The sequence below is a fragment of the Carcharhinus amblyrhynchos genome, chromosome 10 (genome assembly GCF_965287045.1).
Source record: "Carcharhinus amblyrhynchos chromosome 10, sCarAmb.v2.hapA, whole genome shotgun sequence".
NCBI classification, from domain to species: Eukaryota; Metazoa; Chordata; class Chondrichthyes; order Carcharhiniformes; family Carcharhinidae; genus Carcharhinus; species Carcharhinus amblyrhynchos.
In genome coordinates, this window is record NC_137333.1 from 96,645,826 (window position 1) to 96,661,612 (window position 15,787).

Genomic DNA, 15,787 nt, shown 5'->3' on the forward strand with positions numbered 1-15,787 from the left:
ACTACCGCTTTCCTTCCACCACACACCACCCCATCCCCTGTCCCCCTACCTCCGGCCATATCTCCTATCCCCAGCCGGCCTCCCTATCCCCTCTCCCCGCCCCCCCCCCCTTCCACATCCCCACCCCCCCTCCCTCCACCCACCCCACACCCCCCCCTCCCCGGCCCCCCCCTCCCCCTCCCCAGCACCCCCCCCCTCCCTGCCCCCACTCCCCCACCCCGGCCCCCCCCCTCCCCGGCCACCCCCCTCCCCCCACCCCCTCCCTCCCCCCTCTCCGCCCCCCCCTCCCCGGCCCCCCCTCCCCCCTCTCCGCCCCCCCTCCCCGGCCCCCCCTCCCCTCCCCCCCCTCCCCCCTCTCCTCCCCCCCCTCCCCGGCCCCCCCTCCCCCGGCCCCCCCCTCTCCGTCCCCCCTCCCCCTCTCCCCCGGCCCCCCCCTCTCCGTCCCCCCCTCCCCCTCCCTCACTCCCCCCCGCCCCCCTCTCTCCACCCCCTCCCCCCTCCGCCCCTCCCCCTCTCCGCCCTCTCTCCCTCCCCCCCTCTCCGCCCCTCCCCCCCCCCCTCGCCCCCTCTCCGCCCCCCCTCCCCCTCCCCCCACCTCCCCCTCCCCCTCCTCGGCTCCCCCCACTCCTCCGCCGCGGCTCTCCGGCCCCCCCCTCCCCGGCCCCCCCTCTCCCTCTCCCCCTCCCCGGCCCCCCCTCTCCCCCTCCCCGGCTCCCCCCTCTCCCTGGCTCCCCCCTCTCCCTCTCCCCGGCCCCCCCCCTCCTCCCTCTCCCTCTCCCCGGCCCCCCCCCCTCCTCCCCTCCCTCTCCCCGGCCCCCCCCTCTCCCCCTCCCCCCTCTCCCTCTCCCCGGCCCCCCCCCTCTCCCTCTCCCTGGCCCCCCCCTCTCCCTCTCCCTGGCCCCCCCCTCTCCCTCTCCGTCTCCCCCCCTCTCCCTCTCCGTCTCCCCCCCCTCTCCCTCTCCGTCTCCCCCCCCTCTCCCTCTCCCTCTCCCCGGCCCCCCCTCTCCCTCTCCCTCTCCCCGGCCCCCCCTCTCCCTCTCCCTCTCCCCGGCCCCCCCCTCTCCCTCTCCCTCTCCCCGGCCCCCCTCTCCCTCTCCCCGGCCCCCCCCTCTCCCTCTCCCTCTCCCTCTCCCCGGCCCCCCCCCTCCCCCTCTCCCCGCCCCCCCCCCTCCCCCTCTCCCTGTCCCCGGCCCCCCTCTCCCTCTCCCCGGCCCCCCTCTCCCTCTCCCCGGCCCCCCCCCTCCCCCTCTCCCCGGCCCCCCCCTCCCCCTCTCCCTGTCCCCGGCCCCCTCCCCCTCTCCCCGCCCCCCCTCCCCCTCTCCCTGTCCCCGGCCCCCCTCCCCCTCTCCCCGCCCCCCCCTCCCCCTCTCCCCGCCCCCCCCTCTCCCTCTCCCCGCCCCCCCTCCTCCTCCCTCCCCCCTCTTCCCCGGCCCCCCTCCCCCTCCCCCTCCCCCTCTCCCCGCCCCCCCTCCCCCTCTCCCCGCCCCCCCCCTCCCCTCTCCCTGTCCCCGGCCCCCCCTCCCCCTCTCCCGCCCCCCCCTCCCCCTCTCCCCGCCCCCCCCTCCCCCTCTCCCTGTCCCCGGCCCCCCCTCCCCCTCTCCCCGCCCCCCCCTCCCCCTCTCCCCGCCCCCCCCCTCCCTCTCCCCGCCCCCCCTCCTCCTCCCTCCCCCCTCTTCCCCGGCCCCCCCTCCCCCTCCCCCTCCCCCCTCTTCCCCGGCCCCCCCTCCCCCTCCCCCTCCCCCCTCTTCCCCGGCCCCCCTCCCCCTCCCCCTCCCCCCTCTTCCCCGGCCCCCCCTCCCCCTCCCCCTCCCCCCTCTTCCCCGGCCCCCCCCTCTCCCTCTCCATCTCCCCCCCTCTCCCTCTCCGTCTCCCCCCCCTCTCCCTCTCCCTCTCCCCGGCCCCCCCTCTCCCTCTCCCTCTCCCCGGCCCCCCCCTCTCCCTCTCCCTCTCCCCGGCCCCCCTCTCCCTCTCCCCGGCCCCCCCTCTCCCTCTCCCTCTCCCCGGCCCCCCCCCTCCCCCTCTCCCCGCCCCCCCCCCTCCCCCTCTCCCTGTCCCCGGCCCCCCTCTCCCTCTCCCCGGCCCCCCTCTCCCTCTCCCCGGCCCCCCCCCTCCCCCTCTCCCCGGCCCCCCCTCCCCCTCCCCCTCCCCCCTCTTCCCCGGCCCCCCCTCCCCCTCCCCCTCCCCCTCTCCCCGCCCCCCCCTCCCCCTCTCCCCGCCCCCCCCCTCCCCCTCTCCCTGTCCCCGGCCCCCCCTCCCCCTCTCCCCGCCCCCCCCTCCCCCTCTCCCCGCCCCCCCCTCCCCCTCTCCCTGTCCCCGGCCCCCCCCTCCCCCTCTCCCCGCCCCCCCCTCCCCCTCTCCCCGCCCCCCCCTCTCCCTCTCCCCGCCCCCCCTCCTCCTCCCTCCCCCCTCTTCCCCGGCCCCCCCTCCCCCTCCCCCCTCTTCCCCGGCCCCCCCTCCCCCCTCCCCCCTCCCCCTCCCCCTCCCCCTCCCCCCTCTTCCCCGGCCCCCCCTCCCCCTCCCCCTCCCCCTCCCCCTCCCCCCTCTTCCCCGGCCCCCCCTCCCCCTCCCCCCTCTTCCCCGGCCCCCCCTCCCCCTCCCCCTCCCCCCTCTTCCCCGGCCCCCTCCCCCCTCTTCCCCGGCCCCCCCCTCTTCCCCGGCCCCCCCCCCCCCCCCCCTTCCCCGGCCCCCCCCCCCCCCCCCCTTCCCCGGCCCCCCCCCCCCCCTTCCCCGGCCCCCCCTCTCCCTCCCCCTCTCCCCGGCCCTCCCCCCTCTCCTCTCCTCTCCCCCTCCTCTCTCCCCTCTCCCCCTCCTCTCTCCCCTCTCCCCCTCCTCTCTCCCCTCTCCCCCTCAGTCTCTTACTCACCTATTCTCCTTGCGCACGATTAGAGCACACTGAGCCTGCGCGGCAGTGGGTCCGCAGGACGCAGGCGCGGAAAGGGGAACACTGCGCCTGCGCCAGGCCTTCGCCCCGCCCCCCGGTCTGGGCCGCCTATGATTGACAGCTGGCCCAGACAGCAAAGGGAAAGCTCAGGGCATGTGGCTCAGAGGGGGTGGTATGTCCTGAGGCTGGAGCTGGAAATTGACTTCCAAACAACTCCAAATGATTATTATTCAACAGTGCTGCGAAGGAGTTCATGGGGTTGAATTATAAGCAACGAATAAATAACCCACTCCTTTATTCTTTGTAATATAGAAAATATTACATACACAGATGTATGGGTTAGGTTGATTGGCCATGCTACTTTTACCCTTGCGTCAGGGGGATTAGCAGGGTAAATATGTGGGGTTATAGGAATACGGCCTGGGTGGGATTGCCGTCATAGGAACACAAGAATTAAGAGCAGGAGTAGGCCATCTGGCCCCTTGAGCCTGTTCCACCATTCAATAAGATCATGGCTGATCTTTTTGTCGACTCAGCTCCAGTTACCTGTCTGCTCACCATAACACTTAATTCCTTTACTGTTCAAAAATTTATCCTTGCCTTAAAAACATACAATGAGGTAGTCTTAACTGCTTCACTGGGCAGGGAATGCTACAGATTTACAACGCTTTGTGTGAAGAACATAAGAACATAAGAAATAGGAGCAGGAGTAGGCCATCTGGCCCTTCGAGCCTGCCCCGCCATTCAATAAGATCATGGCTGATCTGTCGTGGCTCAGTTCCACTTTCCCGCCCTCTCCCCATAACCCTTAATCCCCTCTCTTATCAAAAACCCATCAACCCGCTTCTTAAAAATATTTAGCGAGGCAGCCTCCACCACTTCAACGGGCAGAGAATTCCAGAGATTCACCACCCTTTGAGTGAAGAAGTTCCTCCTCAACTCCGTTCTGAACCGCCCCCCCTTTATCTTGAGGCTGTGCCCCCTAGTCCTACTGTCTTTTTTGAGCGGGAAGAGTCTTTCCACCTCTATCCTATCCATCCCATTCATCATCTTATACGTCTCAATGAGATCTCCCCTCATTCTTCTAAACTCTAACGAGTACAAGCCTAGTTTATTCAGCCTCTCCTCATAGCTCAACCCCCTCAACTCCGGTATCAGCCTAGTAAACCTCCTCTGCACTCCCTCCAAGGCCAAAATATCCTTGCGCAGGTGCGGCGCCCAAAACTGCACACAGTACTCCAGCTGCGGCCTCACCAATGCCCTATACAGCTGCAGCAAGACCTCCCTACTTTTATATTCAAGTTCCTCAACTCAGTCCTAAATCTGCTTCCCCTTATTTTGAGGCCATGGCCCCTCGTTCTGGTTTCACCCTCTAATGTCAGCAACTTTCCTGCTTCTATCTATTCCCTTTACAATCTTATATGTTTCCATAAGATCTTCCCTTATTCTGCTGAATTCCAGTGAGTATAGCCTCAGTCTCTCCTCATAAGCCAACTCTCTCAATTCCGGAATCAAACTAGTGAATCTCCTCTGCGCCCCCTCCAGTGCCACCCCCTTTCTCAAGTAAGGAGACCAAAACTGTACACAGTGCTCCAGGTGTGGCCTCACCAGCACCTTACAGAGCTGCAACATAACGTTGCTATTTTTAAACTCCATCCCTCTAGCAACAAAGGACAAAATTCCATTTGCCTTCTTAATTACCTGCTGAACCTGCAAACCAACTCCTTGTGATTCTTGCACAAGAACACCCAGGTCCCTCTGCACAGCAGCGTGCTGCAATTTTTACCATTTGCAGTAGGTGCAAACTTGATGGGTTGAATGGATTCCTTCTGCACTGTAGAATTCTATGATTTTATATATACAGGTGATTTACTTAAAGTTTTTAAAGAAGTTCTTACAGCAGACAGAAATCTTTCATTGGTGAAGTGTTGGAAAAATAAATGATTTTTAAAGTCGATTTAGTAGTGTCACAAGTGGCTGACATTAACATTGCAAAGAAGTTACTGTGAAAATTCCCCAGCCACGACACTCCAGTACCTGTTTGGGTACACAGGTACATTCCTAGCGAGGGGGATTGAATATAAAAGTAGGGAGGTCTTGCTGCAACTGTACAGGGCACTGGTGAGGCCGCAGCTGGAGTACTGTGTGCAGTTTTGGGCACCGCACTTACGCAAGGATATTTTGGCCTTGGAGGGAGTGCAGAGGAAGTTCATTAGGCTGATGCCGGAGTTGAGGGGGTTGAGCTATGAGGAGAGGCTGAATAAACTAGGCTTGTACTCGTTGGAGTTTAGAAGGATGAGGGGAGATCTCATTGAGATGTACAAGATGATGAATGGGATGGATAGGATAGAGGTGGAGGGGCTCTTCCCGCTCAGAAAGGACAGTAGGACTAGAGGGCACAGCCTCAGGATAAGTGGGGGGGGGGCAGTTTAGAACGGAGTTGAGGAGGAACTTCTTCACTCAAAGGGTGGTGAATCTTTGGAATTTTCTGCCCGTTGAAGTGGTGGCGGCTACCTCGCTAAGTATAGTTAAGACGCGGGTAGATAGGTTTTTGATAGGCAAGGGGATTAAGGGTTATGGGGAGAAGGCGGGAAAGTGGAACTGAGCCACTTCAGAGCAGCCATGATCTTATTGAATGGCAGGGCAGCTCGAAGGGCTAGATGGCCTACTCCTGCTCCTATTTCTTATGTTATTATGTACACTGAAGGTGAATTTAGCATGGCCAATGTACCTAAGTCTTTCAGACTGCACCCAAAAGAAACTCATGTACACATAGGGAAAAAAGTGCTGACTCCACACAAACAGCGACCTGATGCTGGAATCGAACCCCGGTCCCTGGCACTGTGAGGTAGCAGTGTTAGCCACTGTGCCATCATGCTGCCCCACAAATTCACCAGACTGAGCAAGATTTCAAGGAAGGATTAAGTAACCCACTCTTTTATTCGTTGTGATACAGAAGATATATGTGGGTGAATTGCTTGAAATTTTTAGAGTTTTTAAAGAAGTTGATAGAGTAGATAAAAAATTTGCATTGATGGTGAAGTGTTAGCAAAATAATTTATAAAGCAACTTTAACATTCTTAACAAGTGCAGTGGACTTTATATAGAACATAGAACAGTACAGCACAGTACAGGCCCATTGGCCCCCGATGTTGTGCCAAGCTATGTCCGAACCCAAGATCAAGCTATCCCACTCCCTAACATACCGGTGTGTTCCATGTGCCTATCCAACAACCACTTGAAAGTTCCTAAACTGTCTGACTCCACTATTATAGCAGGCAGTGCATTCCACACCCCAATCGCTCTCTGAGTAAAGAACCTACCTTCGACATCCCTCCTATATCCCCCACCATGAACCTTATAGCTATGCCCCCTAGTAACAACTATATCCACCTGAGGAAATAGTCTCTGAACATCCACTCTATCTATCCCCCTCATCAACTTATAAATTTCTATTAAGTGACCTCTCATCCTCCTCCGCTCTACAGAGGAAAGCCCCAGCTCCCTCAACCTTTCCTCATAAGATCTACTCTCCAAACAAGGCAGCATCCTGGTAAATCTCCTCTGCACTCTCTCCAATGCTTCCACATCCTTCTCATAGTGAAGTGACCAGAACTGCACACAATATTCCAAATGTGGTCTCACCAAGGTCCTGTACAGTTGCGAGTCATCTTGCGAGTCTGACCCTGGCTCTGTGAAAGCCAGTTCTGCAGCAGGCAAAAGGAAATGAGCACAGGAGTAAAGATGCCTTGCTGCTGTGAGGTGAGACCACATCAGGAGTATTATGTACAGCTTTGATCTCCTTATCTAAGGAAGGACATGCTTGCCACAGAGGGAGTGCAACTGTGGTTTATCAGATTAACCTCTGGTATGGTGTGATTGTCTTATGAAAAGAGATTGAGGAGACTGGTCTGTATTCTCTTGAGTTTTGGAGAATGTGGTGACCTAGCGATATTATCGCTAGACTATTAATCCAGAGACTTGGCCAATGTTCTGGGGACCTGGATTCGAATCCTGCCATGGTAGATGGTGGAATTTGAATTCAATTAAAAAAATCTGGAATTAAGAATCTACTGATGAAATCATGAAACCATTGTTGGGAAAACCCATCTGGTTCACTAATGTCCTTTAGGGAAAGAAATCTGCCATCCTTACCTGGTCTAGCCTACATGTGATTCCAGAACCACAGCAATGTGGTTGACTCTCAACTGCCCTTGGGCAACTAGGAACGGGCAATAAATGTGTGCCAGCCAGCGACATCCCAAGAATGAGTGAAAAAACAGAATCAGAGATGACCTCATTGAAACTTACAAATTTTTTACAGGGAATGACAGAATGGATATGGAGAAGATATTTCTTCTGGAAGGCATGTCTAAAACCACAGGACACAATCTCAGTGTAAGGAGAAGGCCGTTTAAGATTGAGATGAGGATGAATTTCTTCACTCAGCGGATAGTAAACCTTTGAAATTCTCTAACCCAGAGGACTGTGGAAACTCAGTCATTGATCAGAGATCAATAGATTTTTAAGTATTGATGACATCAAGAGATATGGGGATAACATGGGAAAGAGGCATTGAACTACAAGACCAGGCATGATCTTGCTGATTGGTAGAACAGGCACCATGGGCAGAATGGTCTGCTCTTGCATCTATTTCCTTTGTCTCTAAGTTCTTTGGTCAGCCATAATCTGATTGAATGTTGCAACAGACCCAAGGGGCTAAATGACTTGCACCTCTTCCCATTCTCCTATGAGGCTGTAATTCTAGATATAGGCTATGAAGTTATATTGCACAAACCTGACTGCTTCCGGTCTGTGGGAGCCCTGCATTGTCAGGTCAGGGATTGAGGTAGTTTGTTTGATGCTGGGCTTTGGGAGTTAATTTAGTCTGGAGGCAGCAGATTCCATTATGGTGATCAAATAGTTGAGACTTGTCAACATACATGATGCTCGAATGAACTTTTTACAGCAGAAGGGAAATAGGAATGATCTGTTAAATAAGCTGTTCATAGAAGAATCAACGAAGGTTTCCACCCTTAATTACTCTGAATCGAACACCACTGATGGGGCAGCACAGTAATCAGCACTGCTGTCTCACAGCGCCAAGGGTACCGGGTTTGATTCGAGGCTTGGGTGACAGTTTTTGTGGCGTTTGCACATTCTCCCTGTATCTATGTGTATTTCCTCCAGGTGCCCCAGCTTCCTCCCACAGTCCAAAGATGTGCAGATGAAGCTGATTGTATATGCTAACTTGCCCCTTTGCGTCTGGGGGACTAGCAGGGTAAATATGTGGGGTTTTGGGGATGTGGCCTGGATGGGATTGTTGTCGGTGCAGTCTCGATGGGCCGAATGGCTTCCTTCTGTACTGTAGGGATTCTGCGATGCTATGATAATGTATTTGATAATGTGGCCGTAGGGAAGGATAGGCTCAGGCTTGTTTGTGATGGTCTGCACAGTCAAATAGTCTCCTGGCACGCCATACCAAGGCTTACACAATAATGACCACTTGAATGAGGTGTCCAAAGAATCCTGTATTGTCTGTGGAATTGTAGGACAATGAGTGCACACAAAAGAGAAAGGGAAACTTCTCCACTTTGGTCCGTCTTTCTCTTTCCTTACAACGATCCTTAGTGGCACAGTGGCACAGTTGTTAGCACTGCTGCCTCACAGCGCCAGGGACCTGGGTTTGAGTCGCAGCTTGGGTCATTGTCCATGTGGAGTCTGCATGTTCTCCCCATGTCAGCGTGGGTTTCGTCTCTGTTCTCTGGTTTCCTCCCACAGTCCGAAAGACATGTTGGTTAGGTGCATCGGCCTTGCTAAATTCTCCCTCTGTGTACCCAAACAGGCGCCAGAAGAAAGCAAAATTTATTTCTTCGTCACAAGCAAGGCTTGCGTTAACACTGCAATGAAGTTACTGTGAAATTCCCCTAGTCGCCACAGTCTGGCATCTGTTCGGGTCAACGCACCTAATCAACACATCTTTCAGAATGTGGGAGGAAATCGGAGCACCCGGAGGAAACTCACCCTGACATGGGGAGAACGTACAAACTCCTCACCCAAGCCAGGAATCGTACCTGGGTTCCTGGCGTTATGAAGCAGCAGTGCTAACCACTGTGCTACCGTGCCACCCCTGGCGACCAGGGGATTTTCATAGTAACTTCATTGCAGTGTTAATGTAAGTCTACTTGTGACACTAATAAATAAACTTTAACTTTAAAAAAAACTATCTCCTTGACCAAGCTTCTGGCCATTTACCTCAATGTCTCCCTGTGTGGCTTGGAGCCAAATCATGTTTGATAATGCTTTTGGAAAGTGCCTTGAGGAATTGAACAATATTTAAAGTGCTATACGAATGCAAAATGCTGTTGTAGTTGGGAAGAATCAGAGGAAATATTTGGATGGACGTTTCAGCGGCCATTGAGCTGAGCTAAGGGACACTCGGATCTGACCAACGCTATCGTTCAGGGCTGCCTGAGTTATCTTGTATTTTGCACAATCTCATGTTGACGTGGAACAAACAGGATTTGCAAATAGCAGACTAGCTTAGCTGGACACATTGTACTGGAGTCCAGAAAATTAATAATGACGTTTCAGCAATTCAGTTTGGAAATCCAAATATTGATCATATTTACAAAGAACAAAGAACAACCCAGCACGGGAAACAGGCCCTTCGGCCCAACGAGCCCGCGCTGCCCCTTCAACAAAGCATTTTCCTACACCTACCCTGCCCTGTGTGTATGTGAATGGAACCCCTAATGTAGCCAGATTCAGGGGAGAATAGTGTAGGGTCAATTTGGTACACCAATCAGCCTAAGAGCACATCTTTGGGGTGTGGGAGGAAACCGGAGCACCCAGAGGAAACCCATGCAACCACAGGGAGAATGCGCGAACTCCCAGACACAGGCCCAAATCCACGTATCTGCACAGCTAGCAGTGATAGTCACTGAGCTGTTGTGGTGCCTGTCTGCTGGTCCAGGATTAAGCACGCACAATGAATCGAAGTGCTAGGCCACTCTTGAAACCTCCAAGAGCAGCCCCCGCACGACCCACCGTGTGCATGCCCCTCGTTAGACAACAAGGTGGACCGACACCTGTGGATTAAAAGAGACAAAACATTAACATGTAATACTACATTTCCAGTGTCGTCCCGAGGCTCTGACCCTTTTTTAATACAGTCTACTCTAACCCTCCATCCCTGTTTTGCTCATGTGTCTATCTAAGTAAACCTTAAACAAGTCCAACGTGTCTGCCTCCACCACCTTACTTGGTAGCACGTTCCATACCCCCACGACCCTCTGCGTGAAAAACCTTCCTCTAGTATCCAAATTATACTTCTCCCCCCTCACCCTTAGATCGTGACCTCTCGTAATTGTCCCCAATCTAGGGAAAAGCCTACCACTGTTGACTCTATCTATGTCAGGCCTCACTTGGAGTACTGTGCGCAGTTCTGGTCGCCTCACTATAGGGAGGACATAGAAGCTATTGAAAGGGTACAGAGGAGATTTACAAGGATGTTGCCTGGATTGGGAGGCATGCCTTATGAAGATAGGTTGAGGGAGCTGGGACTCTTCTCCCTGGAGAGACGAAGGTTGAGAGGCAACCTGATAGAGGTTTATAAAATGTTGAGAGGAATAGATAGGGTGGATTCTCAGAGGCTATTTCCCCGGGTTGAAATGGTCGCTACGAGAGGACACAGATTTAAGGTGCGGGGAGGCAAGTACAGAAGTGATGTTAGGGGTAAGTTTTTCACTCAGAGGGTGATGAGTGAATGGAATCGGCTGCCGTCGGTGGTGGTGGAGGCGAACTCGCTGGGGTCTTTTAAAAGACTTCTGGATGAGTATATGGGATTTAGTGGGATTGGGGGTTATAGATAGGTCTATGGATTGGTAGGTGTTGGTGTGATCGGCGCAACTCATGGGCCGAAGGGCCTGTTTGTGCTGTAGCGTTCTATGTTCTATGTTCTATTCCCTTCATTATTTTATGCACCTCTATCAGATCCCCCCTTAATCTCAGTCTTTCTAAGGAGAAGAGCCCCAGTTTCTCCAACCTTTCCTCATAACTCAGTCTTTCCATGCCAGGCAACATCCTGGTAAACCTCCTCTGCACCCTCTCCAGGGTCTCCACGTCCTTCCGGTAGCAAGGTGACCAGAACTGGACGCAGTACTCCAAATGCGGCCTAACCAACGTTCTGTACAACTGAAGCATTAGACGGCAGCTCTTATACTCTATACCCCTTCCTATAAAGGCTAGCATTCCATAAGCTTTCTTCACAACCTTCTCTACCTGTGTTGACACCTTCAGAGATTTGTGCACCTGCACTCCCAGGTCCCTCTGTATTTCTATACTCTTAATCGGTCTACCTTTTATCACGTAACTCCTCCCTGCATTATTCCTTCCAAAATGCATCACCTCGCATTTGTCAGGATTAAATTCCATCTGCCATCTATCTGCCCAATATACCAACCTATCTATATCCTGCTGTGTCACCTGACACTCCTCCTCAGTATCTGCCAATTCTGCCATCTTGGTGTCATCCGCAAACTTGCTGATCACACCACGTACGCCCTCTTCCAAGTCGTTTATGTATACTACAAAGAGGAGAGGTCCCAGTACTGACCCCTGCGGCACACCACTGGTGACGGACCTCCAGCCAGAAAAGGACCCTTCCACTACTACTCTCTGTCTCCTATTGCCCAGCCAGTTTTCAATCCACCTAGCTACCTGTCCTTGTATCCCATGTGCCTTAACCTTTTCTACCAGCCTACCGTGAGGGACTTTGTCAAACACTTTACTGAAATCCATCTAGATGACATCAACGGCTCGCCCATCGTCAACCGTTTTTGTCACCTCCTCAAAGAATTCTACCAGATTCGTAAGGCAAGACCTCCCTCTAACAAAGCCATGTTGCGTATCCCTAATCAGATCGCAATGCTCCAAATGCTCATACGTCCTACCCCTAAGAATTTTTTCCAATAATTTTCCTACCACCGATGTCAAACTCACCGGTCTATAATTTCCAGGGTTATCCCTATGACCTTTTTTAAACAGCAGTATCACATTAGCTACCCTCCAGTCCTCTGGGACCTCACCTGTGTCCAAGGAAGAGACAAAGATTTGCGTCAGAGGCCCAGCAATTTCATCTTTCACCTCCCTAAGCAGCCTGGGATAAATACCATCAGGCCCCGGAGCTTTATCCGTTTTTATGCTACCTAAAAACCTTAGCACTTCCCTCGTAATGGATATTTCCTTCCACTGATCTACAGCTCCCTCCAAGACATTACACGACACCAAACCCCTCTCCTTCGTGAATACCGATGCAAAGTATTCATTCAGGATCCCCCCCATTCCCTCAGACTCGATACTTAGCTCCCCTCCTTTGTCCCTAAGAGGACCAATTTTCCCTCTAACCACTCTCTTGCTCCTAATATAAGAGTAAAATGCCTTTGGATTTTCCTTAATTCTACCAGCCAAAGCCATTTCATGCCCTCTTTTCACCCTTCTAACTCCCCTTTTTAGCTCCCTCCTACTCTCTCTATATTCCTCCAGCGCACTCTCCGTTCCCAGTTGTTTCGACCTAACATATGCCTCCCTCTTCTTCCTGACCAAGTCTTCGATACCCCCTGTAATCCATGGCTCTCTAATCCTGCCTTTCCCATCCTTCCTCTTTGCCGGCACATGTCTTTCCTGCAACATTATCAGTTTGCCCTTAAAAGCCTCCCACTTACCAACCGTGGACTTGCCAGCTAACAGTCCCTCCCAATCAGTGTCCTTCAGCTCCCTCCTAATCCGGCTATAGCTCGCCTTCCCCCAGTTCAGCACCCTCCCCTTCGGACGGCACTCATCCCTTTCCATTTTTATCCTAAAGTAGACGGACTTGTGGTCACTGTTAGCCACATGTTCACCTACCTCAACCTCAACCACCTGCCCCGGCTCATTACCCAACACTAAATCCAGTATAGCCCCCTCCCTAGTCGGGCTAGTTACGTACTGCTCCAGGGACCCTTCCAACACACATTTTACAAACTCCTCTCCATCTGTACCCCCAGCTCTAAGCACCTTCCAATCCACTCCAGGGAGATTAAAGTCACCCACTACAACCACCTTATTCTTTCTGCACCTATCTAAAATGCCTCTGCAAATACCTTCCTCCACTGACCTCGGGCTGTTGGGTGGCCTATAGTATACCCCTAGCATCGTAATCTCTCCCTTTTTATTCCTCAACTCCACCCACAGCGACTCAATCCCTAACTCCTCCATATTATCCTCCCTCTGAACTACTGTGATGTGCTCCTTTACTAACAGCGCCACCCCACCACCTTTCTTCAACCCTCCTCTGTCACACCTAAAACACTTATACCCAGGAACATTCAGCTGCCAGTCCTGCCCTTCCCGTAACCATGTCTCCGTTACTGCCACCACATCTAACCTCCTCACAAACATCAAGGCCCTAAGCTCATCTGTTTTACCCGTCACACTTCTCGCGTTGAAACAGACGCAGTCCAACCCACCAGGGCCACTCAGAACCTCCTTCTCCCTGATAATTTTCCTTTCACCCAAACCTACCCTATCACCCAACTCACTCCCGAGCCCAGTGTCTAATGACCTATCAGTCTCATCCCCTCCCCCCCTCCCTATTAGTTTAAACCCTGCCTAAACACTCCAGCTAACCTCCCTGCTAAGACATTTGAGCCTCTCCCATTCAATTTTTCCCCATCCCTCCTGCACAGTTGCCCTTCTCTCACAAATACTTCCCAGTGGTCTACAAAAGTGAAGCCCTCTACCTTGCACCAATCCCTCAACCATGCATTCAGCTGCATGATCTCATTATTCCTAGCCCTGCTGGTACTAGGCAGCAGCCCAGAGAATGCCACCCTGGAGGTCCTGCTCTTCAGTTTGGACCCCAACTCCCTAAATTGCCTGCATACATCTGCCCTATTCTGCCTTCCTACGTCCCTCTCCCCTGCGTGTATCATTCCTCTGCCTAGGTCCCCTCCCCTTTCAAAATTCCCTCTATCCTTTCCGATATGTCCTGTACCCCTGCTCCAGGGAGGCAGACCACCATCCTGGAGTCACGCTTCTGCCCACAGAACCTCCTGTCAATTCCTTTGACCCTCCCATCCCCTACCACTATCACATTGCCAGCCCCCTTCCGTCCCTCTGAGTCATTCTGGCCCTCCTGTCTATCCTTTTGTACCCCTGTCGATGAATTTTGGGGGGCCACTGGGGTGGTCTGTGGATCAGGACTATTCTTCTTCTTCCTCTTCTTCCTCTTAACAGTTGTCCACCCATCCTGCTCCTCAGCCCCTGGGACCTCCTCTTGCTCATGATTCCTAGCCATTAACTCCTTATTTTCCCTGACCAGAAACGCGTCCTCTAAACGCACCTCTAGTTGCCTGACCCGAGCCCTCAAGCGCTGCAGCTCTAAACACTTGACGCAGATGTGGGCCTTCGGGAGACGAGATGCCACCAAGAACTCCCACATGTGGCCCCTAACACAGTTAACGCTCCTCCCCATAGCCCCTGCCATGTCCCAACCTCACCTGGGTTTGTATGTGCCGAAACGCAACCCGGGAAAGATAGAAACTGCAGCTCACCTCGTCTAAGCCTGCTCTCGCCTAAGCCCAGCGAGCCAAAGCCCTTATAACTCTCACTCAGCTCCCACTCACTCCGCTGCCTGCTGTCCATCACTACCTTCTTTTTATACTCCCTGCTCTCCCTTCCCAACTATCCCCTCGCCTGACTTCCGGTATGGAAGTAAAATGCACAGACAGAAACCCCGCGAACCGGAAGTGCAGTCAGAAAGCGTTTTAAAGTAAATCCAACACTCACCAAGGCCACCAGGTACACTGCTCCGGAGAACAATGAGGTGGATCCACGGGTGAGTATCAGATTTATACCCCCCCGCTCTCCCTTCCCGACTAGCCCCTCGCCTAATTTCCGGTAGATGTGGGGCAAGAGAAGCGAATGCCAATGTCAAAGTAACCAAGTCATAGAGTCATAGAGATTTACAGCACAGAAACAGGCCCTTCAGCCCAACTTGTCCATGCCGCCCTTGTTCTTAACCAACACGCTCGTCCCAATTGCCCGCGTGTGGCCTATATTCCTCTATACCCGTCTTACCCACGTAACTGTCTATATGCTTTTCAAAAGACAAAATTGTATCCGCCTCTACTACTGCCTCTAGCACCTCATTCCAGATACTCAACACCCTCTGTGTGAAATAATTGCCCCTCTGGACCCTTTTGTATCTCTCTCCTCTCACCTTAAACCTATGCCCTCTGGTACAAGCCCATGTTCTTTCTTTAAATTTCATTATCAGAATATGCGTTATCATTGGCAAGGAATTAACCTTTGCAAGGAAATGATTTACTGAAGATTTTTCACACCGGAATATTTTGGCAGAGACTGTCACTTGTTTGGATAAATATTTGAAGTGGAACCAAATACCAGAAAAAAGAAAGAGATTTTACTGTAGGGTTAGTTTTGAAATACTCTATCAAAGAGCCAGTATGGGTATATTGGGCCAAATGGCTGTTAACCTCCAAGATGAGACGCTTGGAATAAGTCCAAAAGACTTCAAAATGTCTCAAAGATGGATATAGATTTCCTTTCCACATGTTCCTCAAGTTAAAGAAACTTCTCAAGAACACTTTAGCCAGCAAGAGAAAATTGCAGAACAGTGAAAAGGGAGGGAAAATAAGTTGGCAAGAGGATATCTCGAGGTTAGGTTAAAAAGCGGAAGCAATTTGGGGAGGGAATTCTATCGGGCAGGCCAGCTGCAGGTGATGGAGCAAACGGAATGGGAAGCAAAACTATCATCTGGAGTCAGAGAAGTGGGTGGATGATTGCAGAGAAACCCAGCTGGAAGCAAAGAATGAAATATTCTGTTGCAAGTATAAGGAAAAC